Raw genomic sequence first — 5,494 nt, forward strand, 5'->3', positions numbered from 1 at the left:
AATCAAAAGCTTGAAATCTGCTTGTATAATTGGGCTTGCTCTCTTGCACCTTTGCCATCACCATGAGAACTGTCCAGGTAGCTACTGCCCCATCAGCCTGATCTGCAGAATGAATACATATGAGGAATATTAGAGCCATATTTTTAATGAGGAGCCAAACACAGGTGAACCCACATCTTGAAGCACAGCCGGCCAACCATCTAGATCAGCCAATACCCAGACACAAGCAAGAATAAATGAGCTTGGGATGGTTTGCTACACAGAATTATTATTACTATAGCTCACTGACATATACACTGAATTCCTGGAATATTCCAACCTAGCAATGCTATTGTACTCTTCTTACACTTACTGAAATATCCTTAGCCTTCCCCTCAATTCGAAAGGGGACCTATGTGGTGGACCCAGCTTTGTGCATCAGGACTCATAATATACCAGCTGTCTTGAGACTCCACTGGATGCATGAACTTTGGTTCTATTCAGGGTCCACTTTAAAAACATCATTCTTCAGACTTATGCTTCAACCCTAGCAAAGCTGGTGAAGCTTACCTATAGCGAGTGCTGAATTTTTTAGCCTAACAGCAAAATGATGTCAACTAACTTCTTTCTGCCACAGCCAGACCTAGAGATACTTAAGTAAGAAGGCTACCAGACACTAATAAGTAATTTATATAAATTATCTCATTTAATCCTCACAGTATGTCTTGGAGTATGTATTATAAAATGCTATACTATCTCCATTTTTCAATGGAGATTGAGAGAGTTTGAATGGTGTGCCCAGGATCACCCAACTGGTTAATGAAAAAATGAATCAAGGTTTGAGTCTTTTAAATTCTAATTAGTGTTCTTTCCTCTGCATACCAGTGCGTCCATCACCCCAATGTGTCTGGTTCCATTTAGCACACATCGGCTAACCCTGCTGGGAGAGGACTCAGTAGTCATGGAATCCAATTTTCTTACTTTGGAGAAGAGATTAAATGAGATCAAGGCAGCAGGAGATTGAGGATTAGAATCCAAACCTTGTGACTGAATTTGAGGGCATGTTCAGGGCACCTGGCTATCCCAGCTCTTGGAAGGGACTAAAATTCTTTTGCCAAGGAAAGAGTAAGAGAAACAAAAACAGAAATTCTGTCTGGTGATTGTCCAGTGTGTCCCAGTTTATGGAGCTTTTTCATATGTAAGATATCGTTCTAGATTCCCACTGGTCCTGGAAGTCACCACGTCCTGGGCCCTGTGCCACCTCTCCATGGAGTCTTAGAGTGATTGCGTGTTCTACTCAAAACAGATTTGGGACAGAAAGAGGGCCAGCTTCCATGCAGATCTGTCAGTTCTGCCTCTTGGCTACATGCAAAGGAGAGAGACCCTTTGTGAATGCAGGCTGTGCTGCACTCACTTATGGGCTCTGTTGGCTTTGTATTTCTTGCATTTTGAGGAGCCAGCAGGCTGAGGGCCAGGAGGAGATCCCATTAAGGATTATGAAACATATACTTCATGTTCCTTTGTTGTTGTCAAGGAGACTGAAGAATTAACCATTAATGAATTTTTGTAAGTAAACAAGGATAGTACCAGAATCAAGAGTACAAGAGAAAACACCAATTTTTTAAAAATTACAAGATCTAAATTTTAAGAGACAGTCAAGTTTCGAGCTGTTAGCCAGCTGGCTACCTTGGGGTAACTCTTCTTTCCCTTCTTCATACTTCAAAGTTTGAAAACATTATTTCTGAGACATATCCTCCTCTAAGTATAAGTAATATTTTGGAGGAAATAGCAATGCATCAGAAATTAGAATAGAACTTTTGAAATTGAAGTTAGGATTCTCCAACTGTTTTTACTTTTTAAAAATACAATGTCAAAGGCTGGGCCATGCAGTTCTGTGAGTTTACTCCTTTGTCACAAACATGGTGATATGCCACCGAGATCCCTTCAATGTAGGATTACTGCCCCAGATGCTAGGAGTGCTGATGGCAGCCTCCAGCCATCAGCCCCTTCAGGGGTGGGTTTTATTTCTGGTCTCTGAATTCCATTCCACTGTTCTATGTGTCTATGCCAGTATCATATTGTTCTGGTTACTATAAATCCGTATTATAGTTTGAAGTCAGGAATTCCTTATGCTTTGTTCTTTTTCATGATTGTTTTTGGCTGTTTGGGATTTTTTTTGTGGTTCCAAATGAATTAAAAAAAAAATTTTTTTCCTGTTTTGGTGAAATATGCCATTGGAATTTGGATAAGGATTGCTTTGAATCAATAGATGGCTTTGGGTACTATGAGCATTTTAACAATGCTAACTCTTCTGATCCATGAACATGAAAGATCTTTTCATTTATTTGTGTCTTCTTCAGTTTCTTTCACCAATATCTTATAGTTTCATTGTATAGACCTTTTACTTCCTTGCTTACGTTTATTCCTAAGTGGTTTATTGTTTTTGATGCTATTGTAAATGGGATTGTTTCTTAATTTTTTTTCAGATAGTTTACTGTTAGTCTATAGAAATGCAACAAATTTTTGTATGTTGATTTTTTAGATTTTAATAAATTATTTTATTAGTTCTAAAAACGTTTGACGGTATCTTTAAGGTTTTCTATATATAAGAAATGTCATTAGCAAACACAGACACATTTACTTCTTCTTCTCTGATTTGGATGCCTTTTTTTCTTGCCTGAATGCTCTGGCTGGGAATTCCAGAACTATGTAGAATAGGAGTGGTGAGAGTGGGCACCCTTGTCTTCTTCCTTCTTAGAAGGAAATTTTCAACCTTTTATTACTGCATATGATGTTAGCTGTAGATTTGTCACATACAGCTTTCATTATGCTAAGATATGTTCCTTCTGTACTCAATTTTATGAGAGGTTTTTTTTTTTATCCAAGTATGTTGAATTTTGCCAATGCTTTTTCTGCGCCTATTGAAATAATCATAACATTTTTGTCTTTCATTCTATTAATGTGGTGCATCATGTTTATTGATTTGTGTATGTTGAACTATTCTTGCATCCAGGGATAAATCCCACTTGATCATGGTGCATGATTCTTTAATGCACTGTTGAATTTGGTTCGCTAGTATTTTGTTGGAATTTTTACATCTGTATTCATCAGGGATATTAACCTATAGTTTTCTCTTCTTGTTTTATTCTTATCTGGCTATGGTATCAGGGTAATGCTGGTTTTGTAAAATGAGTGCAAGAGTATTCCTTCCTCTTTAGTTTTTTGGAAGAGTTTGAAATGATTGGCATTAATTCTTTAAATGTTTGGTTATATTCACCCATAAAGCCAACTGGTCCTGAGCTTTTCTTTGTTGGGAGAATTTGATTACTGATTCAATCTCCTTATTTGTTATTGGTCTATTCGGTTTTTTAAATTTTTCCATGATTCAGTATTAGTGGGTTGAATGTTTCTAGGAAATTATCCATTTGTTTTCGGTTGTCCAATTTGTTGACATAAAATTGTTCATAGCAGTCTCTTAAGATCCTTTGTATTTCTATGATATCAGATGGAATATCTCCTCTTTCATATATAATTTTATTCATTTGAGCCCTTTTTGTTTTTTCTTGATAAATCTAGCTAAAGTTTTGTCAATTTGGTGATCTTTTCAAAAACCAACTCGTAGTTTCATTGATCTTTTCTATTATTTTTCTATTGTCTTTTTTTTTCTGCTCTGATCTTTGTTATCTCCTTCTTGCTGCTGCTAACTTTGAGTTTAGTTTGGTCTTTTTTTCCTGCTTCCTCAAGGAGTAAAATTAGGTTGTTTATTTGAGATCATTCTTGTTTTCTTTCTGTGTTCTTTTTGCTTCATGAATTTGCATGTTATCCTTCTGTGGGGGCCATACTAATCTTCTCAGTATTGTTCCAATTTTAGTATATATGCTGCTGAAGCGAGCACTCTGTTTTTCTTAATGTAAGCATTTATCGCTATAAACTTCCCTCTTATCACAGATTTTGCTGTATACCATAAGTTTTGGTATGTTGTGTTTCCATTTTCATTTGTCTCAAGATATATTTTTATATTCCTTCTGATTTCATCTTTAACCCAATGACTGTTCAGGATTATGGTGTTTAATTTCCACACATTTGTGAATTTTCCAGTTTTCTTCCTATTATTGATTTCTAGTTTCATACCAATATGGTCCAGAAAGATACTTGAAATGATTTGAATCTTTTCAAATATTCTAAGACTTCTTTTGTGACCTAACATATGATCTGTCCTGGAAAATGTTCCATGCGCTCTTGAGAAGAATGTGTATTCTGCTGCTGTTCAATAGAATGCGCCGGATATATTTATGAGATCCACCTGGTATAAAATATAGTTCAAGTCCAATGTTTCCTTATTATTTTTCTGTCTGGATGGTCTTTCTATTGTTAAATACGGGATACTGAAGTCCCTTACTACTATTTTATTGTCTATTTCTCTCTTCAGAACTGTTAGCATTCATTTAATATATTTAGGTGCTCTGATGTTGGGTGCATATATAATTGTTATATCCACTTGATGAATAGATCCCCTTATCATTGTATAATAACTTTCTTTATCTCTTATTACTGTTTTTGACTTAAAGTTTACTTTGTCTGATATAAGTATAGCTACTCCTGTTCTCTTTTGGTTTCTATTTGCATGGAATATCTCTTTCCATCCCATCGCTTTGAGCATATGTGTGATCTTGCAGCTGAAGTGAGACTCTTATAGGCAGCATATAGTTGGTTTTTAAATAATCTATTCAGCCATTCTGTGCCTTTTACTCGGAGAATTTAATCAATTTACAATTGTAGCAATTATTGATAGGTAAGGACTTACTATTTCCATCTTGTTAACCAGATCCCCAAAATGCTCATGACCACTCCAATATTACACAACTCAAGAAGTGTGACACAAGAGAATTAAAAATGGAAAATCCGTATCTTATTTTTGAAAGGTTTACAAAAACAGAACCCATATTCTGAGGCCCCAAAGGCTGTCATCAAGATTTTATGTTCCTTATGCTGGACCCTGCCTGGAATGATGATAAGGTATCACCCTTAACACCACTCTTTGAATAAGGATTGTCCTCTATCTTTCCCACTGCAACTCATAAGAATCAAGAAGACTAGAAATAGAATTTTTGTCTGCTTGTGCTTTATTAATATTCTTTGAGTCTGTATCTTTGTGTAAAAGCCCACTGCTTGAGAGGAAAAAGAACCTGCTTCTAAGCTCCCAACCCTAGAACTAGAAAATTAGTTCTTAAAGTAATAAGGGAGAGTTTGAGAGGCAAGAATGATAATAAGTGAAAATAATAGAGGAAGAAGTAATACATTCACTTTCTTGCATCTGGCACACTTAGGAAATAAGAGATTTATCATGAGAAATTAAATATGTGCCCTTATTAGAAGGTGTGAAAATATTCATGTTGCATGTAAGTGGCAAATGATCAAAACAAACCAAGTTTATAATTAAATAATGAAAATAAATAGTTTTCTAAAGATATAAAAGAGGGGCTGCAGGAAATGTTAATTGTACAAGACTTTAATC

The 5,494-nt window shown here is 35.6% G+C and overlaps 1 non-coding gene across 1 annotated transcript; it reads right to left on the reverse strand.

Annotated features, from left to right (window-relative positions):
- Positions 1-3,767: 3,767 nt before the first annotated feature.
- LOC118602322 lies at positions 3,768-3,874 on the reverse strand. The gene has a single exon (XR_004950669.1). It is a non-coding gene; the product is annotated as a U6 spliceosomal RNA (small nuclear RNA).
- Positions 3,875-5,494: the final 1,620 nt, after the last annotated feature.

The sequence above is a fragment of the Rousettus aegyptiacus genome, unplaced genomic scaffold (genome assembly GCF_014176215.1).
Source record: "Rousettus aegyptiacus isolate mRouAeg1 unplaced genomic scaffold, mRouAeg1.p scaffold_m13_p_4, whole genome shotgun sequence".
Lineage (NCBI taxonomy): Eukaryota > Metazoa > Chordata > Mammalia > Chiroptera > Pteropodidae > Rousettus > Rousettus aegyptiacus.